The sequence below is a fragment of the Kogia breviceps genome, chromosome X (assembly GCF_026419965.1).
Source record: "Kogia breviceps isolate mKogBre1 chromosome X, mKogBre1 haplotype 1, whole genome shotgun sequence".
Taxonomy (NCBI): Eukaryota; Metazoa; Chordata; class Mammalia; order Artiodactyla; family Physeteridae; genus Kogia; species Kogia breviceps.
In genome coordinates, this window is record NC_081330.1 from 134443821 (window position 1) to 134460953 (window position 17133).

Below are 17133 nucleotides of genomic sequence, written 5' to 3' on the forward strand. Positions count from 1 at the left end.
CAGAGAAGGGGGCTGTTCACAGCATCCCTAAAGGTACAAAATGAGTGATGAGATTTTAAGAGTTTTCTTTTTCTTGCTCTGCGACCCTGTGTTGGGAAGACGCATGAAAGCAAAGGGAACAAACCAAAGCAAGGCAGTCTTTCTTTCCTCCCTGGGCTGCCTGCTCACTAATGGCCAAGCGGCGTTTATTCAGCTGCCTTTCCCCCACGCATCTGGCGAGTATTTGGGGGCACTTCCAATGCACAAGGCTGAGGGCTGGAGGTTGAAGGAAGGGGTCCTGCCTTCCGAGGTTCACCCTGCAGGGTTTGGGCAGATGAAGCGTTGTTAACAGGACGGTCCTGCCTGAATGTGACGCGGGACCCTCTCCAGGGGACAGCTCCCCGAGTGCCCTCCTTTTCCAAAGTCCTGGGGTTCAGGCGAGGGGGACCCCTTTCTGAGCAATGCTGGAAAGAACTCATGGAAAAGGTTCGCATTAGAGTTGGGTGTCGGACACATATCTGATTTTTCTAGGGTTCAGGCTTGAAAGCAACCTTATTAGCTTCATCCTCGTGCCCCTGAGGAAGGGGGTCTGCCTCGGAGATGCGGGGTGTCGGAACAATCCGAAGCGAAGGAGGCTCAGCTGGCACTGAGGCTGCAAACACAGGCAAAACCATCTTTGTTTTTGTTTCCGCTTTTCTCCCCATTAATAAACAGGGAACCACCAAAATAGCTCACAAGGGGCGTCTCCAGAGGAACCACAGAAACCCCCAAACCAGGAGACATTACAACCCTTGACCCTCACTAATGTGGGAGCTGGCCACCCCCAAGCAGAGGTCTGATAAATGGGTCGACCAGCTGTCTCCACGCCCAGAGCTCACACCTGGGTCCTGACCTTCCCTGTTTTACCCTCAAAAGTGTCCCACTCTGGGTCAGAAAATATGACACAATCGTGCCAGTGGTTTAGTTCTCTGTGCTTGGGAAAAAAAAAAAAAAAAAAAAAAAACACCTCTCAAAACACCCTGTTTCTAATAATCAGTAATGGATGCATTTCAACATGCCATTGGGAAAAGCGTGTTTAAGACAATTTACAACAAAACTGTCAAATCCTTCTCAGAAAGACCCCCAGAATACAGAGGCAGGGGATACAGCGCATATATTTGGGCCAAGAAAGGCTCGTTTTCGTCTTCACGTTAGGCAAAGTTTAAAATGATCGTAATAGTAATAATAGAAAAGGACACACTTTATAATTGCAAGTGTGCTTGGGGTTTTTGTTTGTTTGTTTTCAATTCACTACTGATGTCAGTTGATTAAATCGCGGTTCAAGAGGTCAGGGCAGCTGCCATCCAATTATCTATTCACTGATTAACCCGAAACACAACAGGTGTCCACTAGCTATGTGAATAGCTTAGGAAAAACATGTCCAGTCATTTAAAAATTGTAAATCTATGCAGTATGAATACAAACCAGACATTCACTGCTCAGGGGCAAGGCTGGTTTTGTCTCAGGCACCGGTTTCAAGAAAGAAGGGCAAGAAATAGGTCTCTCATTATATTTCTTTAGCAGCCTGTTATCCTGGGAAACCGGCACTTAAAGGTGCCACAGTGGGGGCTGCTGCAAATTAATGACAGCTGCCTTCCCCCAACGCAAACCTGTTTCACGGAGGGGAATTGCTGACACGATTCCCCGTGTGCGGGAAGCGCCATTGTTCGGAAGGAGAGCAGGCTGAAAGCCAGAAACCCATGTGCTCGCTACCTCGAGTCCCGTCAACGGCACCGAAACATTATCCGCCCAGCCTTTCAGGAACATCTCTTCCGTGTGAATGCTGGGTTTTTCTTTCTTTCAGCTTTTTTCTTTTCCTTGAAATCTTACAGACTCTCCGAGCTCTCCATAAGCGCCGGGTTTTGAGCGTGGAAAGACATCTCGGCCAGATGTGGCATCTTTTACTTTCTCTTAAAAATCTAACTGTAGAGATGAACGTATTTGCAAAGCAGAAATAGAGTCACAGGCGTAGAGAACAAACTTATAGTTACCATGGGGGGAATTGGCGGGGGGGTGGAATTGGGAGATTGGGATCGACGTATACACACTACTCTGTATAAAATAGGTAACTAATGAGAACCTACTGTAGAGCACAGGGAACTCTGCTCAGTGCTCTGTGGTGACCTACATGGGAAGGAAATCCAAAAGAGAGGGGACGTATGTATACGTATGACTGACTCACTTTGCTGCACAGCAAGAAACTAACACAACATTGTAAAGCAACTCTACTCCAATAAAAATGAATAAAAAATAAATCTAACCTTTCTAGGGACTTCCCTAGCGGTCCAGTGGTTAGGACTCAGTGCTTGCATTGCAGGGCACAAGGGTTCAATCCCTGGTTAGGGAACTAACATCTCACATGCCATGCAGCACAGGCAAAAAAAGAAAAAAAAATGTATATATATATATATGTATGTATATATAACCTTTCTACATGGTTCACCGCATACATCAAGGAAACCAAAGAACCTAGGATAGAGTAGGTGCCAATTTAACGAGTTTCCTCATTCCTTGGACAATAAATGTTTACAGACTCTCCCCCGGGGGGAACATGGGCCCCCTCCGGAGGCCGGCTGTACAATGGGGGACAGATGTACAATGTATTTAGTATCTCTGTGCCCTTCTGGAATATTCGACTACCCCAGAGCCCATTTCCTTATTTTTAAACTTTTACTGGAGTAGAGCTGGTTTACACTGTTGTGTTAGTTTCTGCTGTACAGCAAAGTGAATCCATTATACATATACATGTACATGTATCCCCTCTTTTTTAGGTTCTTTTCCCATATAGGTGATTACAGAGCATTGAGTAGAGTTCCCTGTGCTCTACAGAAGATCCTTATTAGTTATCTAGTTTATATCCAGTACTGTGTATGTGTCCATCCCAGTCTCCCAATGTATCCCTCCCCCACTTACCCCCTGGTAACCATAAGTTTGTTTTCTACTTCTGTGACTCTACTTTTGTCTTATAAATAAGTTCATTTGTACCATTTTCTTTAGATTCCTCGCCCCGGCTGGAAAGTTAGTGCCCGGTCTTCTGAACCGCATCTGCTGAAATTAAAGCTCTTCGTTCTATCCCAGTTCTCCCGCCAACATGGAAAACGCCTCTCTGACTTCCTTTGCCTACCTGCGGGCCGAGTAAAATTGCAAAACTTGTCATAGTCCTGGGATGCTTTCTGGCTAAGCTGCCTCCTTGACAGAATCCCGGTGTCCCAAACCCCACTCAGGGAACTGGGTCCCACCTGTGACATCACATCCAGCTATGGGCTTAGGTGCTCTCGTCCCGGCAGGGAGCCGCACGTGAAGTCTCAGCCTCCGATGGCCCACGGCCAGGCCCCCCGGGACCACAGGTGGATCCTCAAGACCCCTTCCGAGCATCTTATGGCAGTACCATGGTTTCTGCTCCTTTAGGTGGCCAGGTGGTGTGCACAGGTGAGCCAGCCTCGAAGGCTTCCCTTACATGAGACATAAACCGAGACTTCCTTGGTGGTCCAGTGGTTAAGACTTCGCCTCCCAGTGCAGGGGGTGTGGGTTCGATCCCTGGCCGGGGAGCTGAAATCCCACACGCCTCGCAGCCAAAAAACCGAAACATGAAACAGAAGCAATGTTGTAACAAATTTAATAAAGGCTTTAAAAATGGTCCACATCAATTTTTTTTTTTTTTAGAAAAGAAAAGAAACATAAACCAACAAAACGAATGAGGCTCTCCTGGTCCCCAAGGGGCCTGACTTGGGCCAGCTCTCACTGAATGCCATGCGGAGGCCTCCTTCCGGCTGAGAAGCAGTTCATCTGTAATTGCGGGAACATGGAAACTGTTCTTGAATTTCATAACATCCACTTCGTCATGTTAACCAAAGTGAACGGTTCAGCTCAGTGGAGCTTGATTTAGCGAAGTCACGACGTGCAACCATCACTTCTCTCTGGTTTCACAACCTTCTCGTCCCCCCGAGGAGACCCCGTCCCCGTGAGCAGTCACCCCCATCCCCCTCCCCCAGCCCCTGACACCATGAACCCGTTTTCTGTCTGTGGATTTGCCTGTTCTGGGCGTTTCCTATCAACAGAATCACACACCGTGTGTCCTCCTGAGTCAGCTTCTCTCACTGAGCATCGTGTGTTCGAGGTCCAGCCATGCTGTCGCCTGTGTCAGGGCTTCACTCTTTTTCACGGCTGAGTCATATTCCACTGTGTGCATGGACCCCATGCTGTTCATCCATCCATCCATCCATCCATCTGTCCGTCCATCCGTCCATCCATCCATCCATCCATCCATCCATCCATCCACCCATCCATCCATCCATCCATCCATCCACACATCCGTCCATCCATCTGTCCGTCCATCCGTCCGTCCATCCATCCATCCATCCATCCATCCACCCATCCATCCATCCGTCCGTCTATCCATCCATCCATCTATCCATCCGTCCGTCCGTCCATCTGTCCATCCATCCATCCATCCATCCGTCCGTCCATCCATCCACCCATCCATCCATCCATCCGTCCGTCCGTCCGTCCATCCATCCATCCGTCCATCCATCCATCCACCCATCCATCCATCCGTCCATCCATCCATCCACCCATCCATCCATCCATCCACCCATCCATCCATCCATCCGTCCATCCATCCATCCATCCATCCACCCATCCATCCATCCATCCGTCCATCCATCCGTCCACCCATCCATCCATCCATCCACCCATCCATCCATCCATCCGTCCATCCATCCATCCATCCATCCACCCATCCATCCATCCATCCGTCCATCCATCCATCCATCCATCCACTGACAGATATTTGGGTTGTTTTCACCTTCTGACTATTGTGAATAGTACTGCCATGAACACGGGTGTAGAAACTTTTGTTTGGGTTCCTTTTTCGATTCTTTTTGATCCATGTATATGCACACCTAGGGGTGGGATTACTAGGTCTTACGGAAATTCTATGCTTAACTCTTTGACAAGCCCCTGGGCTCCATTTGACGGCTTGGGCCAGGCTCTAACAGCCTCCCGTGGAGACTGGTGTGTGACCAGGGCAGAAAAGAGGAGTGCGGAACAGGTCCCAGGAGGGAACCCCTGCCCCCCTACACACACACACACACACACACACACACACAGAGAGAGAGAGAGAGAGAGAGAGAGAGAGAGAGAGCAAGAGGGGACAGCAGGCATGGCCCAAAGCTCGTACCAAGATTTTCAGCAAACAAGAAAGCCCAGCAGCTCTTTCCAGCGCCTACCAACACACACGTATTCATTTCACAAAATTCATCCTGGAGGTAAATTCCCAAGGCCCGGGGGGTTGGTGGGGCTGCCTCTCTCTGCCAGATTTCACAGAGAGCAAAAAATATGAGGGCCAGCGCTGTATGCTCCGTCTTGAATTTCTGGTCAAGGAAAGGGGGCCTGGACCACCCACAGAGGAGGCCGCCAGGTTCCAAAGCGTCCCCTCCCGCTTTGCTCAGACCCCCCCTACTCCCGGCTTTCCCACGGGGCCCTGCCCGTGGCGTGGCTTGTTTCTCATGGCCTAACTGTCCATCCAGACTCAGCGCTCCCACCCCCGGTGGCAGCATCAAGACCCCAGAACCCTCCTCCACTGACAGTGAAGGTGGAGAAGAAAACCCGCCCTGTGACTTCCCGGGTCATGGCAGCCAGAAAGGGATCGTGGCGAGTCGACCCACAGGTCCGAGGCCTGCGGACTACCTGCTTTGCAAACCCTCCTTCACTCGCCCAAATGAAAACGTTTGGTGCGACAGGACGGCATGCATCTAATTTTTAGTCCTGGGTTCAACTAGCTACATGATAGTAATTAATATTATTAGTAAACAACGCAGTGCGGGACAGGGTCGTTGGCCTTAGAATTTTGAGTGGAGCAGGTCTTAGTTTCCCTGCCGTACACGTGCGCACATTTTCTCTCCACACACACACACATTTCCCCGCCATACACACACCCACACACATATTCCACACACACACACACACACACACACACACACACACACACACACACACACAGAGTCTGTGGTATTTCTGTCAATCTCGTGGAGCTCCAATGAGACTGTGAGAAATGTGAAAACTTACGTGATCGTACCTGACAGTTCCTGGCAGCTGGGCAGCTGAGCCCTGGAAAGGATCTCTCTCTCCCGATCCAAGATTGAATTTGGACTGAAACACAGGGCTCATTTAAGCAGCAATTAAAGGGCCTTATAGACTGGAGGAGAATGAAATGATTAATGCAAAGAGTCTTGTTTAATGGGGATATTAAGTAAACTGCTGGTTAAAATGCCCATATATCATCCGCGGGCCCCTAATTGGCTTCCTGTTCCGCCGGCATGTGGCATTTTCAGGAGGAATTACGTTCCTTTAGCACAACCGTGGCAAACGCAATAAATCAACCCCGTGGATTTTAGCTAATTTTGATGGAGCCTAAATTGAAGCCATAGCATATGAGAGGCCTTGCAATTACAGTTCATTACAACTTCCAAGATGCAGAAAGCAGGACTCCGAGAAGGTACCCCACCCCCTGGACGGCCGTCCGAGGAAGGCGAGGTGCTGAGCGCCAGGTCCGCGTGCTGCCTCCAAACCCTCCTTCCACAAGGGCTGCTCCTGCCCCCGGGAACCTCAGGACCAAGCTCAGCCTCATCCCACCCTGGGTTCAGGACATGCCAGCCTTCACTCTGTCGTAACCCAGGGGTGCCCTGTGTTTACTAGCACAGAGAAAATGGCAGCTGAAGAATGAAAAGGGAAAGTTCTCCATACAGTTACAAGCTGAACTGTGCCCCCCAAATCCACATGTGGTGGTACTGACACCCAGGACCTCAGGATGGGGCTGTATTTGGAGATGGGGTCTTTAAAAAAGTGATGAAGGTAAAATGAGGTCGCCAGGGTGGGTCCTGATCCCATAGGACTGGTGTCGTTAAAAGAAGAGGAGATCAGGACACAGACACGCACAGAGGGACGGCCACGTGAGGACACGGGGAGGAGACGGCCGTCTACACGCCCAGGAGAGAGGCCTCAGGAGGGACCAGCCCTGCCCACGCCTGCATCTCAGACTCTAGCCTCCAGGGCTGGGAGACAATAGATGTCTGATATTTAAGGCACCCGTCTGTGTTACTTGTTACAGCAACTCTAGCTGACTAATACACATACCTAAAAGTTTTAACTTACGACTTTCAGACTCCTTAGAAATCCTGATGTACATTCAAAATAGACATTTTTGTCTAGATATTAGCAATGCTCTACTTCTACCTTTTTGTCATAGAGAAGGGCCATTCTCCGTTTCTTCTGAACTGAGGAGTTTTCTTTCTCGTCCCCTGCAGGGAGGTCCTTGCTGACGCTGAGTCTACAATTCAAAGTCAAGGTCGAGGGTGAAGGATGTGACATAAAGGAAAATCAGAAAAAAGGGCCAGGAGAGCATCAGTGGAATCTTTTTCTTCCGAGGGGGAGTCTCTGCAAGGGGCGTCCCATGAGGATTTCTTGGGCAAGTATTAGGTAATGCTGGAAATTGTGTGACTCTATATAGCTATCACAGTAGGCATTCCCACAGTCCTTAAAAATCCGATGGAATGGGGGGTTCCTGCTGGGAGTCAGAGTCAGGGTGACACCTGAGGGTCCAGGTATCCACCTGCTTCGGGGAACTCACAACGCAGATGTCAAGCAGGTTAAAACCAGTAATGACTGAGTCGTCACCCAGCACTACAGCGATTCCTCTGTAAACATATCGACCTGTTTTATCCTCCACCTCAAAGCAAGGAGAAATCAACATCTCTAAGCAAAAGAGCATTCTGACTTCTTCCGTGAGTGGATCCTGCAGTACCAGGCGGGAGGCCCACACGATGGGATCCTGAGAGCCATCGTGGAGATACCGAGTGTCCAAAATACACCGGCTAGGAGCAAGACAGCAGCTTTGAGAGGGAAGAGGACTGAGCCAGAAAGGGTCCAGAGCCTGCGGTAGGACCGCAGAGGCAGGAAGAGCAGTTTGATTTCATGCTGGAGTCAAAGGGAGCCAGTGAAGGTTCTTGAGCTGGTGAGGACAGCCACCAAGAAAGGCTCTGTAATATGCAACACAGGACCTGCATCTGCTGAAGTCAGAGAAAGATTCTGTCATCCGTTTATTCAACAAATGCCCATCGGAAGCTAAACACAGAGTCCTCCCTCCAGGGGCAGTGGGGACACAGAACAAAGAAAAAGGGATTTGGGGGTCAGGCAGAGATGACTCTAAACGGAAAAATAAAGGTTGCTCAGAGAGGGAGGAGAGACGGCAGGGGTCAGTGCTTTGTTGTCTTAAAGAGGGTGGTCAGAAGGCCTTTCTGATGGGGTGGGTTTGGAACACAGACCTGAAAGCAGGAGGGTGTGGGACGTGTGCTCAAAGCAGCCAGAACCACCAGTGAAACGGCCCCAGGGTAGCAAATGCAAGCCCAGAGCAGGGACAGCCAGGAGCGTGGAAGGGCCAGCAGGGGAGGCTCGGAGAAGCCACGGGACGGCAGAACCTGCAGGGTGACGTAGGTCATCTTAGACTGGACGGCTGGGCGAGGGCAGCCTGCGGGTGCTGACGGGAACAGGAGGTCTGGAGGGGAAGCCAAAGCTGTCATCGGGGGACCAGGCTTTGCTCAAGGCACCATCTCTCGTGTGCACGCACGGCTCCGGCCACAGAGACTTTTTTCTCAATTGTCTTCAAAATGCACGTTATATGGTTGGGAGGAAATGAACGGTATGGCTGGGTGGGCGTGGGGGGCATCGCCAGAGCTTACGAGCGGCATAAGTCGTGTTCTCCTGGATTTGTGGGTTTGGGTTTTCCCCAGAACGCCTCTGTGCTCTGCACACAGGGAGGCCTGTGTGGGTCTGAGGACGCACGTCCCCAGGGACTCTCCCTTTGCTGGCGGAGGGGGCGGGCTGGGCTCTCCGAAGACTCGATTCATCAAGAAAATAGACAAGGATTCAAACCGGGCTTGTTTCAGGAACCTTCCCAGCCACAGGGCCTGGCTCTGTTTCAGCAGCGCGGTGGAGGCCGGGGGGGTGGGGTGGGGAGATGGTGGGGCGGAGCCCTGCCGGTGCCACCGGAGACGCACCAGAGGGAAAGCGTAAAGGCAAGCGGCTTCTGGGCGGTATGTCTGCTCTGGGAGGATCACTCGCCAGGGTGTGACCAAGGGAGAGAAGCAGTGCCTTCTCCTCACTTCCCCAGGGAAGGGGTGACTGGCCACCCCCTGCACACCCCAGGCAGAGAACACAAGTGCATACACTCCTGTACACAGAACACACTAAAACAGACATGCACGTGCACACGCTCCTGTACACGGCACACTGACGAACATGCATGTCACACACTCATGGACACAACACACACAAACACACAGACACCTGTGCACACAACAGATTTGAACACACAAGTCATGCGTACGTGAACACAGGTGTGTACACTCGTGCACACAACACACAATCACACATGCACACACATGACACGCACACACAAGTCATGTGTACGTGAACACAGGTGTATACACTCGTGCACACTACACACAGTCACACATGCACGCACATGACATGCACACACCCAAGCACATACATACACACACTTGCCTCCAAGTGCGAACACACGCATATACAAGCACATGTGTGCACACTCTGTCCATGCACTCTCACACATGCACCCAACCACACGTGTGCTCACACTCACCTGCAGACACACGCTCGTGCACACTGGTACACACTCACACAAGTACCCAAACCAACTGACACACACACACACACAGGCACACACTTATAACAGTTACATCCTCCTGGGACCCCCCCCCCCAGCTGTGTCTCTGCCTCACCCAACTTGCTGCCCCTCACAGCAGCAGTCTTTGACCCCCGAAATGTTGACGGTGGCACCCCCTTCACACCCGGCCCCAGAGCCCCCATGGGGACCCTCTGCCTCCAAGGGTGGCCATGGAACTGCTCTCCACCAGGGGACTGAACATCCCTCCTGCCCGTGGGGCAAACACTGAGCTGCAGAGCCAGGAGGAGAACTGGGTCAAAATCATAATAGCACAGCGTACTTTACTTTTGCTGTACAGATATCTCTGAGGCTTCTGTCCGTTTTTTCGACCCACAGTAGACCCACACATAGACAAGTGGAGCAAACACTACATAGTTCCTCCCACAGGGCAAGGCCCTGTGGACACTGGAGAAACCACCACAGAGAACGATTTCCACACCTGACCTGTGATGCATCAGCCTGGCCTGAAGGACCCCGTCATCCCTTCCCGGATCCAGAACCCTGCCCGGCTCTTGGGAAAGGAGAATGAGTGACACTGCCAATGTGCTACATGAGCTGAGCATGTATGACGGGCCAGCCCAGGTTAGCCCTTCATGTCCTTTACTTCATTTAATCACCCAGAAACACCTTGAGGTGGGGTTACTCCTATCAGGTTTTTTTTTTGGTTGGGGAGACCAAGGCACAGAGAGGTTGAGGAACTTGCTGGAGGATGCACAGCTTTAGGCAGAGGCTCCATGAGAGGTCTTTGGGGACAGTATTCCATCCACCACTCAGGGATCAGGACGTGCACATCTGTGGGGGACATTACTCTGTCCACGACATGGTGGTCAGGATGTGGACATCTCTGGGGACATAATTCTGTCCACCACATGGTGTATTTATCTGATATATAATTTTTCAATCTATCAGAATGGATCTAACACTACAGTCTTTTTTGCCAGCCAGATGTTCATTCATTAGGCAGATGTATTTTGAGCACCTATTACGTGCCTTCAGAAGTCGTAGGCACTGAAAATACCACGATTGAGGGTCCCTGAAGGCAGAGTCCCAGTCTGACACAGGAGGAGACCTCTGTGTGAAATCCAACAGGAAGTGCTCTGTTTGGAGCATGAGGCAGAGCTTTGTGAAGGATTTGGCTTCAGAACTGGGTGTTGAGGGATGCGTAGGAGTTCACAGACTGACAAATAAGGGGAGATACCCCAGGCAAAGGAAACCATTGGTAAAGGAATCTGGCAGTGTTCAAACATGGTGGTCTCCAGACCTTTAAGCCTTCTTGGAGTACAGATTATGCATCTGCGGTGGAAAGAAGCCTAAAACAGGCCCTGAGTTTCCCACTGTGTGGTTATAAGTCCTCCATAATCCCGCCTTCTCTCCTTGAGTGCGGGTGGAACTAGCGGTGCTGCTGGATGTCACTCCCTGGATTGGGTTATATTCTACTGCAAAGGTGATGGGACATGACCTTACGTGACCCCATCTTGGCACCTGGAGAGGGCTTCCTCTCCTGGCTCATGAAGTCAGCTGCCACATGGTGAGAGGGCCCTGCTGTAGCATCCCTAGGGGCTGAGAGACGCCCCTGGCCCACAGCCAATAAGTAAACAGGACCGAGGTCCTAAAGTCACAAGGAACTGAATTTTCCCAACAACCCAAATGAGCTTGGCAAAGGACTCAGGGCTTCCGATGAGAAACGCAGCCAGCTGACCTTGAATTTGTGTAGAATTAAAATCCATGACACGCTACAACAAAAAATGAGAGAAGACAAAGAGTTAAGATGTTTAACGTCATTGCATTGTGGTAAAAAGTAGTCGCTTACGTGAGACTTGAAGTTACTCGTGCATGTGGCAATGTCTGGGGCAACTCCAAATGTAGAAAGAGAATAGTGAACTGGCAAACACGTAGATGTGGGAAATGGTATACAATAAAAACACAAAATCAAGACAAAAGAAGGAAAATAGGAGAACGGTAAAAATAGAACAGGTAAGCAAAGAAAACCAGAGTAAGAAAATAGATTTAAAGCCAAACAGACTGATAATTCCATGAAATGTAAATGCACTAAGTTCCTCAAGTACAGAGATTGTCCAACTAAATGTGTAAAACATACTCTGCTAACAAGAGATATACCTTTGGTATAAGATACAGAAGGACTGAGGGTTAAAAGAAGAAAAAAGATACCTGTCAAACAACACTCACCAAGAACAGACGGGGCTAGCTATACAGTTGTTGGGCAAAATAGACTTTAAGAGGCCTCCCTGGAGATAAAGAAGGACATTTCATAGTGATATAAAGGTCAGTCCACCAGGAAAATACAACAATTCTAAACGTGTGTCCTCAGAATGACAAATCTTCAAAACATAGAAAGCAAAAAAAAAATTGACTGGAAGGAAAAGGAGAAATAGAGAAGTCCATAATAATAATGGGGGTGTTTAACACACCTCTCTCACTGATAGAAAAAGATGATTGCAAATTCAGCGAGTTCAAATTCAAACACAAGTTTGAACAGGACAATTAACACACTTGCCCTAAATAACATAGCAGAACACTTCCACCATCAAGTGCAGAATACACATTTGTTTCAAGTGGATCATATTCCAAAAGTGATCGTATTCTGGGTCATAAAGCAAGACTCACCAAGTAACAAAAACTGGGATCAGACGGAGTGTTGTCTCTGACCACAGTAGAAGGAAAAGCTAGAAGTCAAATTTTTAATGACGTTTAGACAACTGCCCAAATGTTCTGGAAATTAATTGACATACTTCTAAAGAACTCACGAGTCAAAAAAGAGATTAGAATCAACAAAGCCAAAGGCTGATTATATGAAAAGACTAATAAAATTGATAAAACCTGGGCAGGACTAATTTTAAAAAAAGAGAGAAGGCACAAACTAGCAGAATCAGGAATTTTTTTTTTTTTTTTTTTTTGCGGTACGTGGGCCTCTCACTGTTGTGGCCTCTCCCGTTGCAGGGCGCAGCCTCCGGACACGCAGGCTCAGCGGCCATGGCTCACGGGCTCAGCCACTCCGCGGCATGTGGGATCTTCCCGGACTGGGGCACGAACCCGTGTCCCCTGCATCGGCAGGCGGATTCTCAACCACTGCACCACCAAGGAAGCCCCCAGGAATTTTTTAATGGGAGGAGGCATGGCTATAAATATGGAAAATAACCTCATGCTACTGAATTTGGAAATATAGAGTGGACAGATTGCAAGAAAAACACATCTCAAGACTGACACAAGAAATAGAAATTTTGATTAGCTCTATATCTATTGTGGAAGTTGAACCCGTGTTTTGAAAAAAACTTCCCACAAAAAATCCTCCAATCCCAGAGAATTTGGCCAAACGTTTAAGGATCTTAAGCAAACTCTTCCAGAAAACAGAAAAACATAAAACAAAAAACCAGAAACAGAAAGGAAGACTTCTCAGCTCGTTTGGGGAGGACAGCATTACCTTGGTACCAGAATCTTTCAAAACCATTATACGGTCACAAGGCAACACCTTGAAGCCAGACACCAGAGGCACAGGGAGGGCAGAAACCTAGGATGTGGGGTCCCCAACTGCCCCACTGAAAACCCACGCAAAGCCAGCAGCCACTTCATCCAGAAATCCTCACAGAGAGAAAAGTAAAACCATGCATAACTACTGTTTGTCAGCTTCTGCACTTGCCCCTCAATCTCATCCTAACTCCACCAGGAAGCCAATATAGAAAAGCTCAAAGTGGTTCCTTTGGCCAAAATCGCTTAACAGTAAGAATTAAAGATTCAATTCAATGCACATGTGTGGAGTGTCCGGTGGGTCCCTGGCGCTCTGTGGGCACAGGAAACGCCCTCTTGGGGAAGACAGGGGTCGCTGCACACTCATGGGGCTCACTGTGCAGCGTGGAGGGAGGGGGAGACCGGTAACTGCCCCTAAGAACCCCTAGCTGCACACGGCCCTTGTCCACCCGGCGGGCAGGAAGTTTGGATGAAGCTGTGGTCCATCCTCACCACGTACACGTATTCGGTGTGCGGTGCTGGATGTACGCAGAAATCCCAGTGTCGGCTGTGGTCCATCCTCACAGTGTACAGGTATTCGGTGTATCGTGCTAGACAACAGCACGCAGCAAGCAGACATCCTACAGGGAGGGCTTCACTGCCCAGCTGCTTGGGGGGCATTTAGCAGGCATCCTCCAGCCACGCGCACCTTCTGGCTCAGCCTCCGCTGCAGAGAGCTGCCTCGCCGGAAGTCACACCCTCCCAAGGACTGAGCCAGGTGGGGGCAGATGTTTGAGCTACATCAGTCCAACACGGGAGAACTCTGGTGGACCACACACACCCAGAGCTCCCTGCGCGGACACTCAACGTTCTCCTCTGCTGGACCTGCTCCCAGCCCTCTCCCGCAGGGACGCCGATACCTAATTAGCACCTTGCACCTCAAGCTCCCAAATCTCAGCGTCTGCTACCGGAGAACCCAGCCTACAACAGGTATAACTGGCAGCTCTGGCTTTGCCCCGTCTTTCCTGACCTGCTTTCCCCTCTGCCCCAAGTTGCTCACCTATTTCTAAAAAATTATTATTTTCCCCGTTCTGTTACATTACATCTAGTGCAAATTGTTTTTAAAATAATAGGGATGTGAATCTTAAGGGAGAAATAGTTTGCCAGGAATGTTGGTACCTCAGAGGATCTTGTGTTTCATCTTCCTGCGATGGGAATAAGCATTCCCCGATCAATTTGCTTTTAAAAATCTGAGACTTTACAGCAAACACTTTCTTACGATGACACTCACCTAGAGCACCTACTGGGAAAAGAAGTGTTTTATTTTATTTTCCCCGAAGCTCTGCTAAAAAGATGAAGGCAGTTGCTAGAGTGCCATGATGTTCATTCTTATCTGGTCCTAGGACCGCTTGACAAAAGCCACCCCCCCGTTGGCCCCATGTCTAGGGGGCCTCACAAGATGCCTTACGGCTTTGAGAGGTGGATTTAGAATTCCTTGAGAATGGAAGTGGTCATCAGAGTCTAGCAACACCAGACTCATCTTTCCACCAAGGCTCGACTCCACCTTTCCAGGACAATCGGACCTTTGTCTGGGATACGGAAGGTTCTCAAAACCCAGCCCGGCTGAACACGACGATTTTAAGGTTTTGACGCAAATCGCAAGTGAAACTCAAGTCCCGTTTCGGGTGGTGATCGCGAGCCAGGAGACCCTCTCAGGGAGGCTGGCCGTTCTAATTAATATGGACAGAGAGAAAAACAAAGAGCAAGGGTGACCCTTGGCCACTGCCGGTTCCTACAGGGTGGTTCACGCGGGGTGAGGACAGGACCCCTGACGTGAGCAAACGGACGGGCTCCAGCAGGGTCACAGCTGCCACGTTTCATAACGTGTGTGGTTTGCGAGCGGCTGCGCCTTGTCAGAGAGCACGGCCGCGGCAGTGAGGGAGAGGGGCGTGGGGCCCAGCGCCTGTGAGCAGGGCGCCGAACAGGGGCCCCGACCCGCCTTATTCCGTGGCATGGGTGTTACTGCTGCTGCCGCTGTCGCCTCTGCTACAGCCGCTGCGCTTGCTGCTGTCCTTGGTGCCGAGGCTGTGGCCGCCGCCGCGGTTGTGGTTTCGTTGCTGCGGCTGCAGCTGCGAGCGAGGACAGTCCCTCAGAGCTGCCAGGCTCCCGTGCCGGGCCCCCTAGATGTGGCGAGACACTGACTTTTGCTGCGACGGACCACGCCGCGCGTAGAAGGGTGCCCCGCACACACCCTGACCCCCAGAACCTGTGAACGGGACCTCATTAGGGAACGGGGTCTCTGCAGGTGTGACGCAGTGAAGGAGCCGAGATGAGGTCCTCCTGGAGGAGGGCGGCCCTACGTCCAATGACAGGGTCCTTCTAAGAGAGCAGAGGAGAGACACAGACACACGGGAGGCACCATGTGAAGACGGAGGTAGAGACGGGAGGGAGGCGGCCACGAGCCCAGGGACGCCTGGAGCCCCCAGAAGCTGGGAGAGGCGGGAAGGACCCTCCCCTGGGGCCTCTGGAGGGGGCGCGGCCCTGGGACACCCTGACCTCAGACGTCTGGCCTCCAGGATGGGGGAGGAGGCATTTCCACAGTTTAAGCCATCCGGTTTGGGGTCCTTGGTTAAGGCAGCCCCGGGACACTCCTACCGAGGTCAACACGGGGAGCCCCTATCCAGGTGGTCAGCGCAGCACCCTGTCAGGACAGTCTTCTCCTTTGCAAGCCGAGGCCCCATGGTTTCCACAAGCACGATGTCACTGTAGGGCCGAAGCAGCCATAGAGCACACAGCAGTGAAGGGGCGTGGCCGCGCTCCCACAAAACTTGCTCCTGAAATTTGAATTTCATATGATTTTCACGGGTCAGAAAACGTTTTTCTCTAGACTTGAGTTCAGCCATCGAAAGATGTTCAACCCATGGTACGTGATTGCGTGCATACGAAATGCTCCGAACAGGCAAAGTGAAAAAGGCGGGAAATAGATCAGCAGTTGCTCAGGGCTGAGGTTGGGAAGGGCAGGCGGGCGATAACTAAAGGGTAAAGGTTTCTCTTTGAGGTTCTGAAGCTCACCTGCCACGATGCCTGCACGACTCTGTAAGTTATATCTCAGGAAAGCTGCTTCAAACAATGTAGAACCATTCGTAGCCCGTGGGTGGGCCACACTAAAGCAGGTGACGGGACGCCGTTTGCCACCCCGCTGCAGGACACGGGGCGTGCTCTCCGGGTCGCTGTCCTGGTCTGTAGTGGTGTTTGCTGCAGTCTACGCACATTCCCGAACCCTAAGCCATGAACGGCAGACCTGGCTTCTTGTTAGAAAGAGAGAGGAGGGTGGATTCCCTCTCAGTGGAAAAGGCCCCATTAGAAGAGAGTCTGTAGTCAATGTATGGTGCTGGCCCGTCTTGGTCCTCTGCACAGCTGCCCACGCCGTAACCCGACCCGGTAACCTAACTAACTGTCCAGAGTTAAACACAAAGTGCCAGGGAAGGACATAACTTTAGACATTTGTCATTCAGTGCCCTGGCTCTGCAGCTGGAGAAGGCAAGCTTCACAGGAGTGGTACAGTGCGCTCGGGAACGTGTCGCGCTTCGGGAGGTTGCGCGGGGGCTGCGGCACAGATGCTGTGCTCCACCGTCTGGCCCACAGGACCCTCGTGCGGGCAGCGACGAGCTGGCTTCCCCCGGACTTGGCTTTGCAGGAGGCTTCCCCACACAGGGGCTGGTTTGGCGAGTGTTTTCTCCTCTGCGGCCTTCAGCTGTGCCCACTTGACACGACCCAGGGCAGGAAGAACAAGACACATCACACACAAAACACCTGATCCACCTTCCAGAGGCCAGCCAAGTCCTGACGCTGCCCTGAAACACTGAAATGTTAAAGTAACTGCTTAGATGTATCACGACGACACCGTTTCG

The 17133-nt window shown here is 50.9% G+C and overlaps 1 long non-coding RNA gene across 2 annotated transcripts in view; it reads right to left on the reverse strand.

Annotated features, from left to right (window-relative positions):
- Window positions 1-3659: 3659 nt before the first annotated feature.
- LOC136793410 (uncharacterized) overlaps window positions 3660-17133 on the reverse strand; it is a 41637-nt gene continuing 28163 nt past the window's right edge. The window contains exons 4-5 of one of the 2 annotated variants that reach the window (XR_010838633.1): window positions 6095-8084; window positions 3660-3804 (exon numbers count right to left, since the gene is read on the reverse strand). This is a non-coding gene — a long non-coding RNA (uncharacterized lncRNA). Of the gene's footprint in view, window positions 3805-6007; window positions 8085-17133 lie in introns of those variants that run through there. The other variant, XR_010838631.1, reaches the window with a different exon arrangement.